Source organism: Miscanthus floridulus, chromosome 14 (genome assembly GCF_019320115.1).
Source record: "Miscanthus floridulus cultivar M001 chromosome 14, ASM1932011v1, whole genome shotgun sequence".
In the NCBI taxonomy this organism is placed as follows: domain Eukaryota; kingdom Viridiplantae; phylum Streptophyta; class Magnoliopsida; order Poales; family Poaceae; genus Miscanthus; species Miscanthus floridulus.
Window position 1 is genome coordinate 27,563,723 of NC_089593.1, and position 18,100 is coordinate 27,581,822.

Sequence of the window (18,100 nt, forward strand, 5' to 3'; positions counted from 1 at the left end):
TACAATAGTATTTGCTCTTTACCTTTGTCTGTAATTTAAGTTCATTTAGTAATATTTCATACTTTTTTATTGACATATCAAGGTACCTATATAGTGACCTATCAAGGTACCTATATAGAATTTACCAAAGGAAGATTAGTATTTTATAGATACACTAGATCAGATAGTTTTTACTAGATGGAGAATCACTCAAATAGCACTCAGTTCAGTCAAAACAGTTCCAGAGAACAATTCCATAAGCGATGCCACAGAATGAGTAGGTCACCCTTTTAATCTGTAGAAATTTTAATGTCCAACTGATATTTTCATAGTACTATCTGTTTTCAGCTATCCACTACTTCCATCTCATGTCGATGAGGACACCCATGGTGACGACATGGACAGCGAAGACATGGACGACGAGGACTTGTCTTTTGAACAGCTTATGTGTTGACTGTCTTTTGTCTTTTGAACATGTATGGTTGAGCTTAGATAACTTAGTACAATGTTAGATGGTCTTAGCTAAAAGCAGGACGCGGCCTGTAACATGGGCTGTACATGAATAACTTAGGAAGCGTGTGCTGGTGGTAGGATGTTGGTATGTAGTAGAATTTTAGATGGACACAGATGAAGTTGGAAACTTGGAATATATTGGGATTGGAATAAGATGCATATATACATGTATTGGAATTTATTGTATTTGTGTGTTGGATTAACATTTGGACTATATGTGTGCATTTGGAATTTGGATTGACTCCTGTTGGGTAATTTTCATGGTGGTTTGTACTCTCATGAAATAACTTGTTTTCGTGGTGGTGTTCTCTCACGAAATACTATATTTTCTGTGTGTTTGTGATACTCTCACGAAATCAATTTTATGAGGGTGACTCTCGCGAAATCCATTTTATGACGGTGACTCTCACGAAATACCAAACTCTCACGAAATTATTTCATGAGGGTGACCTCTCACGAAATAGCACAAAAATCGTCATGAAAACACCAATGCAAATCTGGCGGCCACGTTATTTTGGTGGCTGTCACGGAATCCCGCCACGAAAAGAATCCGTGGCGGTGAACTCTCATGAAATGGTATTTTCGTGTGTCTATTATCATGAGAGTTGATACGTAACGGTGTACCCTCACGCATTATTTTTGTGAGAGTAAAACCATATTTCGTGATGTGTTTTGCACTCTCACGAAATCTCTGGATTCTGGTAGTGACACCCATTGGGTGTGTTGGTCACGCACCCAAGGTAGAAGACTTGAAGCACTTGGACACCAAGGGCCTATTTGGGTGCCCTGCTGCGTGCGTCCCTGCCTCCCAGGATGTAGTTTAAGGGTGTTTGGTTCCCTGGAGTCCACGGGCCTGGCCGTCGGCATGCAGGCAAGGGTCTGGAGCCAGGCTCTCTAAAAACGGATTTCGATTCCTTTTTTTTTGCAGCCTCGCTCGCGCGGCTGGCGATGGCGTGCGCGCGGGAGCGCGGGCGATTCGCGTGGGAAGGCTAGGGTTACCGCCCCTTTAGGCGTGAGATAAATCCTCACCGCCGCCCCCTTCGGCCCTCAATCCAGCTCGTCGACTTCGTTCTCTCCTTCTGAACTATCCCGTCTTCCTCTTCTAGTCCTGCGGCGCAGGTGAGCCGTCGGCCATCCCCATCCGAACTCTCCTTCCCTCCTCTTCTCTCCATCACCATCCTCCATGTCTTTCCCTCGTCTTCTCCTCTCCTCTGCGTATGTGATGACATTTTTTCATGCATTAGGGTTTGGACGAGGAATCGCTGGTGACCTGAGCCAATCCTACAAGGTATGGTCGATTCCATCCTTGATCTGTTGTTACCCCCACTCAATCTTGTCGATCTACATGTTTGATTGAAGTTTGTTTGCTCTGTAGGCTCTGATCTGTTTGGTTCACCCGTTCTTGAGAGAGCAGGCAAGTAATCCATGTTTAGATTTTCTTTTGTTCATGTTCCATTTGTTGAACTGTGATATTGAGAGGTACTAATGCCCATTTAATTGTTGTGTAGTTCTTCTCTCTGGATCTATAGCTGCTTCACCTGTCTTTGTTTTGCTCGTCCTTCCTGCTCAAGCACTCGCGGTATGAAAGGCACCCCTTCCCCTCTTCCAACCTAACTCTTTGTTTTGGTACCTCTGGATCTGTAGTCAGTATGTGATTGAATGGTTGTTCCACCGGTTAATTTTTGACTGAGATTTGAGAACATGGGAATGGCAATGATTATAGTTTTTTTTACTGAGATCTGAGAACATGAGAATGCAAATGATTACTGCTTTTTCCTTTAACATAAAAACTGAGCACATGTCCAAACCAATGAATTTTGATCTCTGTACATTCTGAGCACATGTCCTAGCCGATGAATTGATGATTGTATATTCTGAGCACATTGTCCATGGATTATTGTTAATGACATAGCACTGTTTAAGTGATTTTGGGTTATAATTTGTTTTCTAAGCAATGTTGTTCAATCTTCCTTTTGCAATAGATGGATTAGAGGGAAAAGAGACGTTTGCTTGTTGTTAAGGCTGCTGCCTTTATTGCTATCATGTATGCATTTTTCATTAGTAGGGTAAGGTTGGCACAGAAGTCACGTCCTAGGATCACATATGCACCGATGAGTGCAATGGACGAAGAACGGCAAGCAAACTAGGACAAAACATACAACTGTAATGACATAGAATGTGTTGCAATGCTCCGTGTGCGTAGAGCCCCTTTTTCAACTTGTGCAACCTTTTTAGGGAGAGGCACTTGCTTAGGGACACCATAAACAGTAATATAGAGGGGCAAGTTGCTATGTTCTTGCATGTATTAGGTCATAATCAATGATTCAGAGTTATCCATCAAATTTTAGGAGGTCCATCGAGACTGTTAGTAGGTACTTTAGAGAGGTTTTGTATGCAATTGGAGAGCTCAGGGAGGAGATGATAAGGGCACCATCCAATGAGACATCACTTAACATCACAAACAACCACAGGTGGTATCCATATTTTAAGGTAATCAAATAAAACTGACCATGGTACATAGCTTGGTGCATTTGGATACAATAACTGAGGTCAAATTTGAAACCATGTAGGTTTGTATTGGTGCAATAGATGGCACTCATGTACGTGCTAGAGTTATAGCAAAATTTGCTGCTGCATTCAGGGGTAGGAAGCATTATCCTACTCAAAATGTTCTGGCAGTGGCAGACTTTGATTTGAAGTTCACGTATGTGCTAGCAGGATGGGAGGGGTCAACACATGATGCCCTCATACTTGCTGATGCACTAGAGAGGGATGACGGGCTGAGGGTTCCACCGGGTAATTAACCACAATTTGGTAGCCATCCTGAAGAGGGTTTGATTGTGGCATACTCTCACTTGCTTGACAACAAGGCTCAAGGTGATGCATTTGTGGGGATGATTGAGCCTCACCATGTCCTTTGGATGAGGACTTGGCTTTCCAGGCACTACTACATGTGAGTGTGGCAGCTTGGGTACTAACTGATCATTCTTTTGGGAGTGTAGCTGCAACACTTGTGCTGCTCCTTTTGTGCAGTGGCTGACTATTTTGTGTAGTCCCTAACTATTTTGTGTAATCTTTGTAACCAACGAGGGCTGGTAACACTAGGCTCAAACTATATTGGTGATGGGCAAGTATGTTAGGTAAATGTGGCACAAACTGGTGGTTTGGTTGATGTGCCACATGTTGTATGGCAGGGATTGTGAGATGTTGCCTGGGTTGATCAGTCAGGTAATATGCAGATGGAATTAGCTGAGATCCATGAACTATTGACCATTGCCTATGATATGCAATGTTATTCTAATATGTGATTCCTTCCTTATATGCTTATGCTGATTAGAGTTGCGACCATTGCCTGTGATGTGAAAAATATTTTACAGTTCATTTTTCTGCTTGTGACCATTGCTTATGCTTTCAAAGTTACACTTCTTACTAATCTGAGCACATGCCTATTCCCAATGATATTGCATTTCATTCCATGTTGGTGAGCGTTGGACTGTTATTTATTTCATGGCTTGTTAACTATTGAATAGAATGGGTTCCTGGTATGTTGTTACAAATGGCTGGAGTACTGGTGTGTTTCCAAACTGGGAGGCATGCGCAAATGAGGTCCTTGGGTTCTCAGGAGCCGTGTAAAAGAAGTACAAGACAAGGGAAGAGGCCTATGCAGCATTCTATCATCAAAAGAAACAAAATTGCATTGATGAAGTTGAAGAAAAGCCTGTCATTGCTGTTAAGAAGAAAGCTGGCTGTCAATGTGCTCATGTCATTATTTGTTTCCAAGCCATGGTTATTGTGTTTTTAATTCGGAAGCTCATGTAACCTTTGTTTGCCAATGTGTTGTAATAGACCATGCGCTCTGTAGGGATGTTGGTGGTAACGTTACCATTGTATGCAAGTGGTAATTGGACTCTTTCTCATGCAATGAACCAAACATGTGAGCCTGCATGTCAATTTTGCATCCAAACACAGGTTCTGTGCAGCCAGGCGCTGTATATCCTGGGAACCAAACAACCAACGTTTGCACACCCGTAGCCTGGTCAGTTGGAGCTTGTATGGTCAGATAAAGTGCAAGGAAACTGAGAAGACAACCAAACAGGCCCCAAGGCACTCAGACTCAGACTCGAACCAGCCAAGCAAGAAGAAGCGGAGAAGGTAGCTAAAGTACAAAAAGACTTGGGGGCAATTGACGATGATATAACCCCTGGGTATCATCATGGAATCCAATACCTGCATAGGGTATGATAGGACATGACACCTATGCATATGACCATATTTGGCGCATGGTAGGGAGGCGTAGGAGGCCAGCAAGGGTGTCCAAGTTAAGAAGGAGGCCCGAGGTTAATTCGGTTCGAGTCCCCGAGGTGGAGGCCCAAAGCAACTCAAGTTTGAGCCCGTCTCGGAGTCCAGGAGCAGCACGTACTAAAAATGACGCCTAGGTCGCATACGGTGTCCGTTTTGGGCGTTCTTTATATGGATGGAAAGATAATTTCATGGAGCTTTCAATAGAACCAGTCCCACCTTAAAATTCGATCGGAGTCAACAGGAATCGTCGAAACAAGTGGACGTCCCAAATCTGTCAGGGTGCTGCTCCATCGTCTTTTGGGTCGTTGACCCGTGTATTGTGTTGGATCCCATAGGGGCGCGTCCAGGGGGATCTCCACGACCTAACCCTCATATATTCAGTAGCCGTCGCCACATTAGAGTTTGTGTTTTGTTTAGTTCTAGTTTTTCTTCGAGAAACTGAGATTGATTCGTTGTAACTGTGGCGATAAGTCCTTTTACAGTGATCCAGGGCCCCTGTTCTTGTTCTCCTCACCTGTGACGATTAGTCCGTTTGAATCGAGAGCTTGAACCCCATATTAACCTTTGCTTCATTCATATTTGCAATTTCAGATTGCGTGTTTACCGTTCTCTTGCTTGTGTTCTTCGATTTGCTTGCAGGGAAAGCCTTCTCGGCGAGGTCAATCAAGTTGTGCTTGGTTGATAACCAACGGAGCTATGGTGTAGCGGTTGCAGGGTTCGAATCGTGTCTGATTTGAAGCTGGATCGTCAACGTCGAGTCTCCACCAATTGAATTTATCACTACCTTTCGAAAGATCGGGCCTTGTCTACATTAGGGTATCTCACTGACGTGCTATATTAGGCATATCCCAATCTACCAAAATCCTTGTTATAACTTATTAGGAAACCAATCTATAAACGCAACGGGGATATACCCGTCGGGTATCGTCGGAACGTTCTCTTCCCCACTACGGAGAATTCATCCCGTCCCCGTCCCCATTAACTGTCTCGGGTATAGATTCTTGCCCATCCCCGTACCCGTCGGGCATCGGTCGGGTAACAGATACCCGACGGGTACTGCATACCCGATAAACAAGGACACTTGGGGTCGTAGGTTTGCAATCGGAGACGTTTCTTCTTCACCCGGGTATAAGTGTCGGAGTCTTGGAGATGCCGAGGAGAAGGAGTGAGGTTGCGAGGAGGACGAGCAAAGATGGCAGAGAGACCGAACTGAGGAAGCGAGGGGCACGAGCGCTCGTGAGGTAGGCGTGCTTGTGCTGCTGGCGGAGATGGTGAGGAAAATTTGAACTAGGATTTCTAGAACACACAAACTATATATATATGATTGTTCAGATTTGGGCCAAAATACCTATGTTGAGCTTCTTTGGGCCTAATACTCGCATGACAGCTCAAATAGTCGGGTTCCCCAACGGGTAACGGGGACGGGTAAACAGGGAACGTTCCCGTACCCGCTATGCCCGTCGGGGATGGATTCTTGCCCATTTAGATGCCCGCAGGTAAAGATATGCAGCCTGTTCGTTTGGCCGTGGCTTGTCGTAAACGATCGTAAATTTCTAGCCGGAACAGTATTTTTCTCTCACACAAACCAGCCAGCAGTACTTCTTCACGAACCAGCAACGATACGAACCAGCCAACCGAACAGGCTGATGATCCCATCCCCATCCCCTAATGAATCAAATACCCGTCAGGTATCGGGTATCGGGGCCCGTTGCCATCTTTAGTTGGGACTCTATGTGCAACTCTAACATCTGACTATATAAGACGGGTTAGAGAGACCCCGATGGGGACCTCGAGAAATTCCCTAGCACATAATGGCATATGGTGCACAAGTAGTAGCATAATTATACACTAGACGTGTTGCACCTTCCATCTAAAGAAAAATAAAACTATGTCACACATCCTTCCCTCTAGATCTACTACCTATAACATACTCCAAACATACAGCTAGCCGTAAAAACACAGACAACAACCTTCTCTGTCATTTTTACTCTCATGTCCTACTCTTAAATTAATTGCTTTATTAGCGTGTAATGCTCAGTAGTTGTTCCACCATGAATAACATACAGGCTACATGTTGCTTTACTGGTTGGTTGACCCTACAACCTACAAGTGTATGCAGGGGGCAAACCTATAACAGTAGTTCATTAAAAAAAACTCGACCATTGGGGGTTATGATGGCCCCCGGGTATTTTGTTAAGAATAATACCTTTCATGGGCCGAGAAAACCCCCAAACCTCCGCCCCCACCTATACACAGCGGAACCGTAACCCTGTGAGAGCAGAGCCGGGCCGTAGACCTGCGCTTTGGTTATGAGGACGGAGGAGGGTATTTTTTCTGTCCATAGCCTGAAATTCGGTCTCATGGAGAGTCGACCTCAGAACCTGAGGGGTGCTACTGAGGTTCTCTAACCGACTGAGCTAGAGTCCATTTGCTATAGCAGTAGTTCATATCCTCCTATATAATTACTCATATATCATGATTTGCATATTACTAGTTCTGTTAACAATCCTTTTGTCATTAGAGCAATCCAAGAGACTCTCTATGTCCTTTTTAATTGTTAGGAATAGAAATTTTGGTGAAAATACCTAACAACTTTTTTATTTCGTTATCTAAATATAGTCATCCTCTATCTTGAATTTCTTGCTGGCCAAAGATGGAGAACGAAACTAAGGGGCTGCTTGCAGCGGCAGAGCGTGACCCAATATCAAAGAGGGGCTAATCAGACTAGTATGACTTTGCACCAGAGAACTGAGTACAAGAAGCTAGCTAGAGTAGGCATCATAACAAAATAGGTCCCAGCGTGACAGGCTTCATCTGCTGATAGATTAGGGACCTAGCTGATCCTTCATAATCTGTAGCAAGCAAGCTGGGGCAGGAGCCCAGTTTCCCCGCCACTGAGCTCCGCCCCTGGCTGCTTGGATTCTTTGCTAGCCCCTTTGTTGCCTTGCTAGGTGAGAAATCGGATGTAAACTTGTGTTTGGTTGTTGAGCCAGCTTACCTCGTAGTTGATGAGGGCAAGGTTTTGCGTGGCTCCTCTAGGATAGTCAAATTGGCTCGCCCACCCTGACAAGTCAAGGCTTGCTCAGCCAGTCTAGGCGAGGCGAGGCAAGGCAAGGCTTGCTGGAAACCAAGTAGCCCCTAAGTCTCTAGAGTGTGCGTAAGATATGAAAAAAATATTGGAGAGTGGAAAGATATAGAAATCAATTTTTATTCAAATGGCTTTCTAGATGATAATAAGAGAGTGAGTTTTGGAAAAACACGATGCTCTTGGATATCACAATATTTACCATTAGCTATACGAATCACATCTGACTTAGTTGCCTAGCTAACATTATGACATCAAGATAACTTCCTCAGCATGGTGCAAGCAATTGCTAATGTATATATCAATGTTGGTAGTGGTATGGATCCATCTATTTGCTTCTCTTTTTAATTGCACTAGAAGAACTCGTGCGTTGCCGCGGGAATCAGCGATGGATTTTTAGCGTGTTGCTATGGAAATTAGCGATAGATTCTTCTCATATTATTACTATAATTATTATGGAGCACAAAGTATTTAAAACTTAAAGTATAACTTGGGAACGTAAGTAGCTAGTTGCTTATTGAACAACTCAGAAATTACAGTAAACACTCTTCATCATGCAGAAAGTTGATTGAGAAGGTTATTGCCAAAATAAGTGTGCATAATTATCACAGTTTCCATTTCATTCAGCTAGTTGTTTCATGTAGACTGTTTTCATCGGGGGATACCCAAATCCAAATTAGCAGTAGTATTGTAGCGAGCAATAGAGAAACAAGTGCCCGTGAAAACTTTTCACAATCAGAAGCAACCTTATCTCATTCACAATCTCGTTCTGTTCCTAACACGCTTTCCCTTCTCCGATACATCCGTGGAGCTCGCATGTTGCATGTAGATGCAGCGTACAACATCCATGTGGATAGGACCAACGATTCAAGGAATTTTGCGTGTCAGGAATTGGAAGAAGAATCGAAGCAGGTGAACGTGCGGCTGGAATGGAAAGAGGCACGATGGCGGTTTCTCAACCTATTCAGTAGATTGGAATTGTAAACGCCAGTCGACTATGGCGTGCAGCTTTTCAGTTTCTTCTGCATTAGTTGACGATACTTCTTCTGTATTAGTTGATGATGACGTGGATTGATGTAGTATCATATAGCATTGGTAGTGGGGTTTAGCTTTATAAGAGATATAGATTTGTCCTTGTTATCCCATTAGATATGTAATCTCATACTACACTAAGCATCCTTTCTCGTTGTTCTAGAGTGAGCATCAAACTGACAACCCATCTACACGAGGAAAGAGATAAATAGTACACATCGCTTGTTTTTTTAATTCAGGACGCTTGTAACTTCTCAATATGAACAGATTGTTAAATCTCTCAGGTCATATATCTTTATCTTTTTTCCTGTTTTACATTCTAAACTGTCATATTGAGCTATGTTCCTTTTTATATTTTGTTTGACATCAAAAGGTAATTTGAATCGCAGCTATGAATATCCTTTTATTTCAAGAGAAGATTCAATCACTTAACCAACATTAAGAATCTCTTTCTTGCTTGAAGTCAACTTTCATCTCTTAAATGCATGAAGAAGACAGTTGGCTTTTTTTTTTTTGACAATGCTATTGGTAGCGAATAGAGGAATGGATATTATCATAGACTAAAATTTACCGATGGTCCTCAAAGTTATCTAAAGGTGTTATCTAGGTCCTTAAAGTTTCAAAATGTGTTTCTGGCTCTCTGAAGTTGCAATGGGTCTCATCCAGGTCCCAATAAGCGTTGACCCAACCCGTGATCCTACGTGGCATGGATCTAACAAATGAGATCTACATATCAGCTGCAAAGCTACACCATAGAAAAATCGTATCATTTCATTCGACCTCGAATGAGGATGATTTTTATATCAAAATTGTAGCTCTTGATGAGATCTACAAATTTCTAGTTTTGAGTTTGTTTTCATTTGAGATTGTTAAGATGTTGAAAAACAAAAATATAAAGTTTCAACAGTATATTAATCGTGTACTAGGGCTTGTCGTCTTTGAAAAATCATATATTTCTTGTAAGGTGTCGGATAAACATACTTTGTATATAAAAATTGTAGCGATCGTTTAGATCTGCAAATTCCTACTTTTGAGTTGTAGATCTCAAATGAAAAGAAACTCAAAACTATAAAGTTGTAGATCTCATTAAGAGCTACATTTTTCATGTAAAAAATCATCTTCATCTGAGGTCATACGAAAAAAAAATATGATTTTTTCTAAGGTGGAGCATTCCCGCTGACATATGGGACCATCCGTCAAATCCATGCCACATGGGACAATAGTAAATGTCTGTTTGGACCTAGTTGAGACATGTTACAACTTCAATGACCGGTGATGAATTTTACTCTTGGATTAGCTTTGGCCACAGCAGTGGCAGGTAGTTATATAAGCATATTTTGGATTAAAAACTTTTGCAACAGCAGTGGCAGGTAATCCCTCAATAATGGCATGCATAGCTAATATGGAAACAGGTATAAAGACTATTTCTGTGTTCATTTTACGTAACAGTGGCAGTAGGAAGTTTCTTAACATGTAGAGGGAATTTTTTACTTCATTCTCTGATGACCATGGTAATTTTTAGAACTTAGACCCTCAGAATTAATGTAGTCTTCTTTTTGTTGAACAAAAATACCAAGATACAGACAATGTTGTAGTGGTATGGATCAATTTGCTTCTCTTTTTTATTGCGTTTGTCCTAGTTATAATTTCATACTGCACTAAGCATCCTGTCTCGTTCTGGAGTGGGCATCAAAATGACAACCCATCTACACAAGGAAAGAGATAAATAGTTAAATTGCTTGTTTTTTTATTAAGGATGCTTGTCATTCTTCTCAATATGAATAGATCGTTAAACTCTCAGGTCATACATCTTTTATTCTCTTTCCTGTGTTTACATTTCAAACTGTCATATTGAGCTATGTTCCTTTTTATATTTTGTTTGACATCAAAAGTTAATTTGAATCACAGCTTTGAATATCCTTTTATTCCAAGGGGAAGATTCGCTTAACCAACATTAAGAAGCTTTTTTCTAAATTTATCTTTTAAATTCTAATATCGAATTATGGTCCATTTTTGTAATGTAGTTAAAGAATAATTAGAATTGCAAGTATGAATCTTTCTTGCTTGAAGTCGACTTTCATCTCTTAGATGCATGAGGAAGACAGTTGGCTTTGTTTTCCTTGACAATGCTATGGGTACCAAATAGAGAAATGGATATAAGCGTATTTTGGATTAACTTTTGTATAACAGCAGTGGCGGGTAATTCTATAAGCGTATTTTGGATTAACTTTTGCAAAAGCAGTGGCAGGTAATCCCTCAATAATGGTATGCGTAGGTAATATGGAAACAGGTATAAAGAGTATTTCTGGGTTCATTTTTACATAATAGTGGTGATAGGAAGTTTGTCAACATGTAGAGGGAACTTTTACTTCATTCCCTGAGAATTAATGTAGTCTTCTTTTGCTGAACAAAAATACCAAGATAATACGTAGATGTTAGTTCTTCAGAGTTCAGACAATATAATAAAGTCATTCTTCTGTTTGATGGCAATTGCTTGCCGTTGGAAAGCTGTTCCACACGACTGACTCGCTGTGACAGCAAGAACGGAACTGCTTCTGGTCCGTGCTACGGAGTACACTCCAGTCTGCTTTTCCTGAGCGTCTGCTCGCTGCATTTGAGTAAAACCTGCAGCACATCCTCCATAGTAAGGCGTGAGGACGGCGAGTTAGCCGTGCATTTCACGCCTAGCCTGAACACGGTCTCAATCTCGTCAGCATACCCTGCATATCTGATGCAGATGTCTGTAGCATCAGGGATACTCGCCCCTGATCGGTAGTGATGCCCTGCCTATTCTGCCAGGGAACCGTGATCGCCACCATCGTTGGCATTCCTGTCAGTCGTGAGCTCCAAGAGCACAACACCAAAGCCGAAAACATCCACTTTCTCATTCACCTTCCTCGTGTAAGCATACTCTGCAGATATTAAACAACAAAGGCTATAAAATTATGCCCTGTTCGCTTGGTTGATAAGCCATGGCTGAAAGTACTGTTGGCTGATTTGTTGTGAGAGAAAAATACTGTTCGTTGGCTGAAAAAGTACGGCTTATAAGCCAAGCGAACAGGGTGGCCTCACAAGACTTCAACCTATGGTATTGACTACAGTAGTTACCATCTTAGTCATCACTGTACAGAATCCGACAAAATGATCCATTGAAATAACCAAAAGTAGATCCTTACCAGGAGCCATGTAGCCGAATGATCCAACTACCCAGGTCATCGTGTTGGGTTCCCCTACTTGCATCAGCATCCTAGCCAGCCCGAAGTCCGCAACCTTAGCCTGGAACTCCGAGTCCAGCAGGATATTGCTCGTCTTGACGTCCCGGTGAATGATGGGAGGTGGGCAGTGGTGATGCATGTAGCACAGCCCCTGCGCTGCGCCGACAGCCACTATGAGCCTCGTTGGCCAGTCCAACGGCACACGCTGCACAGGCCGTGCCCTCGCCATAGGGTGCCCTGCACGGTGGACGTAGGCGCCATGGAGCCATCTGTCCAGGCTGCCGTTGTCCATGTAATCATACACGAGGAGCTTTGAGTCCGCGCCAGAAAGGCAGAAGTACAGAACAGCAGCTTGACAATGTTGTTGTGCCGGATGTTGCATAGGATGCTAGCCTCGGACTCAAACTCGTGCTCCATCAACTCGTCCAGCGACCCAAAGCTTCGTATCTGCTTCACGGCCACCACCACGATGCTCCTGTTGTACCAGTTGGTGTATGTGACGCGGTAAACCTGCCCTGAACCACCGCTGCCGACAAGGTTCTCTTCAGTTAGTCCGTGGAGTATGTCTGCCGCATCGAAGTTCAGAGTTTGGAAAGCTGTAATTCGCCATTCATCCTGCTTTTCTTTCATGAACATAATCGCAGAGGTGCGGAAGCAGTTCATTTCTATGAGGCCACCATTAGTGATTTGAGAATCATGTTTCCCAGGTGGTATCCTTACGTTGTCTACGCGGTATGTTCTCTTTGGTGATGAGATAATAGAAATAACAACAAGGAAGCATATTCCAACAAGAGCACTGGCAGCGGCAAAGATGGTGACTACAACGTTGTGTGCCCTTGTCTTATGAGTACTACGACTAGGAGTGTAATTATTGTTTCCTGTACCAGTTACAAGATCAGGATTCCCAGCTATATCAATATAAACACTTTGGCGGAGACTAGGAACAAACCCAGAAAGATTATTATAAGAAAGCACCAGCTGTGTCAAGCTTTGCAGGTTCCATAGTGAAGATGGAACCTCACCTGTCAGGTTGTTATATGAAAGATCAAGAATCCCTAATTCACTTGAAGAGCAAAGATCTGAAGGAATAGATCCACTGAGATGGTTGTGACTAAGATTCAGTGTGGTCAGGCTATCAGAAAATGTATCTGGGATAGGTCCACTAATGGAGTTGTTTTGAAGATTCAGAACTACCAGCTTCTCAAGGCTACTGATTGCAACAGGAACTGGACCCTGAAACTTATTTGATGCCAGATTCAACAAAGTCAAGCTCTTGCATTTACTAAGCTCTGAAGGTATATTTCCAGTCAACTGGTTGTCATCCAACTCAAGATAAGCCAAGCCCATGCCATCACAAGTTGAGTGTCAGATGTTCCCTCTAAGCCTGTTTCCACCAAGCCTCAAGCGGTAGAGGCTTCAAGACAAATGGCTTGGAATAGTCCCTTCAAGAATGTTATTGGTAAGATCAACAGTGTGTAACCCCATATGCGAGAGGAGATCTGGAGGAATCTTTCCACTCAGACTGTTATAGCTCAAATCCAACATCTTGAGATGAGTGGTAATACTACTGGGGACTGGACCAGTGAAGTTGTTCTGGTTTGCTGCAAACCGGAACAGCATCGTCACATTTGACAGACTCTTTGGTATTCCCCCACTCAATCTATTTCCCGACAGGAGCAAAGTCTCCAGCTTTGAGAAACTCAAGAACTTATCTGGGACAGTACCAGTTAGATAATTTTGGCTGAGATCCAGTAGAGTAAGATTTTCATATTTAAACAGATCAGTAGGGATTGAACCCTTCAACTGATTATCAGATAATACCAACTCCATCAAAGAGAGGACCATACTTGTAGGAACATAACCATATTCAACATATTTGAACTAATATCCAAGGTCCTCAGTTTGGGAAAGCGCTCAAGTCTGCACTCAAATTTTCACTAGTAAAATAATCTAAGGACAAATCAAGGATCTCCAACTGTGAGAAACCAGAAAAATCGCTGAGCCTGTGAGATAACTGATTGCTGCTCAGATTAAGTGACAGCAATCCTTCCTTCATACGGCAAGAAGTAGTGGAGAATTTCTCCCCCAAATTGGTAATGAAATTTCTTGAGAGATCAAGGGACAACAAGGTGTCAAGATGGCATAAGGAGGCAAAGATAGAGGGATTGCATATGCCGTAGTTGGACAGAGTGATGTCAGCGCCATGGAAGAACCAGACCTAGAGCGCGAGCAGGTAACTCCAGTCCAGTAGCAAATATTTGTGTTGGAGCTCCAACTGTCACCCACAAAGCTCGAGAGGTTCATCATGATGGCCACCTGCTCCTTGTCGGGTGGTAGGCAAGATGGCACATCCATGGTGGCCACCGACTCACCGGAAAACAAGGACAAGAAGAGATGTGGTACTACTAGCAGCAAGAAGGAGCTGAGGGCACGGGGACAGTACCTCCTGTACACCACGGCCATCTGATTGAACTTTCTTGTCTCAGCCTCCACTTTATTGATTTGCCTCTTTTCCTCCGACTTAACTGCTGGCTCCAGCTGATCTTCACCGGCGCGAGCAAGGGAAGAAAAACAGAGGGTACTTTATTCTCTCCAGGCTTTGGGTATCATTGTCAGTTGGTTTGCTCAGCAATGGCTTCCTTGGGTTTTGTTCTTCAGGGCGCTTGAAAGAAAATTGAGTGCGGTACGCGCTATGGCTGTAAATTCTTATTGTTGTTCTGCTGTTCTAATAACATACCTTGTAACACAGTGGATTCTAATATACAATATTCTTAAAATACCTTTGATGTCAAATCTAACCATGCAACTTTTATTTTTTATACCTAACTAAATACTCAAAATATCATTGTCAGTCAAGGTTGAAGCGGTAATTTCTTGATGGTCTCCTTCGGCCCCTGGGTTGGGTCCAGGGTTGACTGACTGACGCACTGCATCGTCTGTTCCTGATGTGTGAGACAGCGAGAGCCACACAGAGCTAAATCCGTTCTACGGAGTACTGACTAGTGGCTATGCAAGATCGTCTAATGAATGCTGCCTGTAGGTAGACCGACTTGTATATGCATCGGGTCGTCGCTTTCGCTTACCTGAGGTAGACGGCGAGCACGCACAGGCACAGCACGGCACGTCGGCACCGGGAAGCTTCACCCTCTCATCTGGCTGGGAACGGGGATCGATCCCACCGGATCTTACCTTGGTTCAGCAGGCGGCCATCCTGGGCGGTGGGCGCTGCATAGAGGGCCATATCGGGCACCCGGCACTGGTCTGTTGGTAATGGCGGCGGCGAAGTCCAAACCCTATGGGCTGTGTGATCTGCTGTTGATCTTTCTCTCTCTTTTTTATTTTTTCTTTTTTTTTGAGAAAAATGATTTTTTTGAGGAGATTGAGAAAAATGATCTGCTGTTGATCTGGTTTGCCACTCGCGGCGCCCCGATACAGCCCATGATACAGGATCTGGGCGCGTTTGGTTTCCTTGTAAGCACAGCCCAGCCCAGCGTGGCTCGTATCTAATCTCCATGTAGGCTCTCGCCAGCCAGGCTTAGCTTATGCAGGGCCAAGTTGTTTCGTAAATCAAATCATCAAAACAAGTCTGTAATCATGGGTAAGGCATCAGTTACTCTGTACATGCAAAATACATTAGCTGAAGAGTTAAATGCACCAGAGATCCATTAACTTGTGAGGAGATTTCAGTTAGGTCCATCAACTTTCAAAGTGGTTTTTGGGTTCATAAACTTTATACGCCGTACCACTTAGGCCCATACCTGGCTTCTCGTGCTGATGTGGCATGATGACTAGGCACAATGCAACAGTGATTACCCTCCGTATGCAGCTCTTATGTCCATGAGGTTCCTGACCCTGGACCAGTCGATGCCCATGCCGTTGAGGTAGGACCCATCGACGACGCGCCACCAGTGGTCGTAGTCCACCGTGAAGTCCTCCGGCGCCGGCTTCCCGTACACCCCGGCCTGCGAGCCGTTGAGCCAGTACGGCGGCGTCCGCACCCGTCGCGGCCACTCCGAGGGCCACCGCGCGCCGCGCTCCGACGGGCCCGTCGGCATGCGGTGCACGCACGAGTTGAGCCGCATGTACCACGTCACGTTCGCGTCGTCGTCGGCGGCACACATCGGCGGCTGCTGCCGCTTCCTGGCATCGTAGCACTCGTTCGTCGTCGGTCTTCGGAGATGCCGACGACGGCAATGGCGACAAGCCGGCCATGTCGGAGTCATAGTACACGGGGGCCGGACGGAAATGCCAGTCAGGACGACGGCCTCGGCGTCGAGGACTCGCTCGTCGCCGAAGACCGCGTGGAGGAGCAGAAGGCGTGGGCGACGCAGGCCGACGAGTCACACCGGGAAACAGACCGCCTCGAGGAGGGCGGCGAGAACGATGGCAACGGCGCGGAGAACGGCGGCGGCGAGGAGCATGAGTGGCGGGTGTGCAACGTGAAGGCCGGCGCCGACTACATCCTGTGCCTGGACAACGAGAAGGCCATCAAAAAGCTGCGGCCGGAGAACTTCCGGCGGTACGAGCACCAGAAGCGGCACTGCCTCGACGAGGGCCCGACGTGCCTCATCGCGCTCCCCACCGGCTACCGCCGCCCCATCGAGTGGCCCAAGAGCCGAGACAGGGTACATCCGTCCGCGTCTCTGAATCTTCATGCGGCAATGCATTGCTGACTCGTGGCCGTTCGTTGTGCCGGCGGCGACGTACGTGCAGGTATGGTACAGCAATGTCCCGCACACAAAGCTGGTGGAGGTGAAGGGCCACCAGAACTGGGTGAAGGTGAGCGGACAGTACATGACCTTCCCCGGCGGCGGCACACAGTTCATCCATGGCGCGCTGCACTACATCGACTTCCTACAGCAGGTACCATGCATCACCAATGGCCAATGACCAGGCCATGGTTTGTTTGTTTGTTTCGATCGCTCCGGAAGAAAGTGTATGTAGAGTAAGGAGGTTACTCTGCGTTGTCTGGCTAGTCCGTCCGCGCCATCGCGTGGGGGAAGCACATGTGGGTGGTGCTCGATGTCGGCTGTCGCATGGCCAGCTTCGGCGGCTACCTGTTCGAGCGTGACGTGGTGACCATGTCGTTTGCGCCCAAGGACGAGCACGAAGTGTAGGTGCAGATGGCGCTCGAGCGCGGGATCCCGGCCATCTTCGCCGCCATGGGATCCAAACGCCTGCCTTTCCTCAGCAAGTCGTTCGACCTTGTCCACTGCGCGCGGTGCCGCGTCCCATGGCACGCCGACGATGCGCCGTGCCGCCGCCCCCATTCCACCGTGTGTCCTCCTTGTCTGAGATCCCTTGCTGACAATGCCGAGATTGTTGTGTCCCCGTGCAGGTGGCGCTCTCCTCCTGGAGCTGAACCGCATCCTGCGCCCTGGCGGTTTCTTCGTCTGGTCCACCACGCCGGTGTACCAAAAGCTGACGTAGGACGTCGAGATCTGGAAAGGCATGTAAAGTTCCGACCACTCGCCATGATGCCATGCCATGGCCATGGCCATGAACCGATCGAACAGAGCCAGCTGTCGGGGTGGCCTTCTACCGGAGTGGCCCTCAGAGTGGTCATGGCGGGTGCGGACGCCGCTGTACTGGCTCAACGGCTCGCAGGCCGGGGTGTACGGGAAGCCAGCGCCGGAGGGCTTCACGGTCTACCTCAACGGCCTGGGCATCGACTGGTCTAGGGTCAGGAACATCATGGAGATGAGAGCTGCATACGGAGGGTAATCACTGTTGCATTGAGCCTAGTCATCATGCCACATTAGCATGAGAAGCCAACGTGGAGAGTTATGGATGAAGGGACCGTGACGCCTAAGAGGGGGGTGAATTAGGCAACTTAAAATTCTAACTCTAAACTATGACCTCTTTTTCTAACCTTAGCAAAACCTATGCAAAAGATGAACTATATAAATATGCAACTACGGTTTTGCTAGTGTGTTGCTATCTCTACCGCAAAAGGAGTAATTCAATCAATGTA

The 18,100-nt window shown here is 45.3% G+C and overlaps 1 long non-coding RNA gene and 2 pseudogenes across 2 annotated transcripts; 2 read left to right on the top strand and 1 right to left on the bottom strand.

The window, feature by feature from the left end:
* Positions 1 to 1,309: 1,309 nt before the first annotated feature.
* Positions 1,310 to 4,437, top strand: LOC136504775 (uncharacterized). Of its 2 annotated transcripts, none has more exons than XR_010770975.1 (5): positions 1,310 to 1,611; positions 1,737 to 1,780; positions 1,868 to 1,906; positions 2,001 to 2,071; positions 4,023 to 4,437. It is a non-coding gene; the product is annotated as an uncharacterized lncRNA (long non-coding RNA). The 2 variants fall into 2 exon arrangements; XR_010770976.1 differs by lacking the exon at positions 4,023 to 4,437 and adding an exon at positions 3,211 to 3,828.
* A 6,771-nt stretch (positions 4,438 to 11,208) lies between these two features.
* On the bottom strand, positions 11,209 to 14,849 carry LOC136505458 (MDIS1-interacting receptor like kinase 1-like; annotated as a pseudogene).
* A 1,330-nt stretch (positions 14,850 to 16,179) lies between these two features.
* Positions 16,180 to 17,583, top strand: LOC136503248 (probable methyltransferase PMT26; annotated as a pseudogene).
* The last annotated feature ends 517 nt before the right edge of the window (positions 17,584 to 18,100 follow it).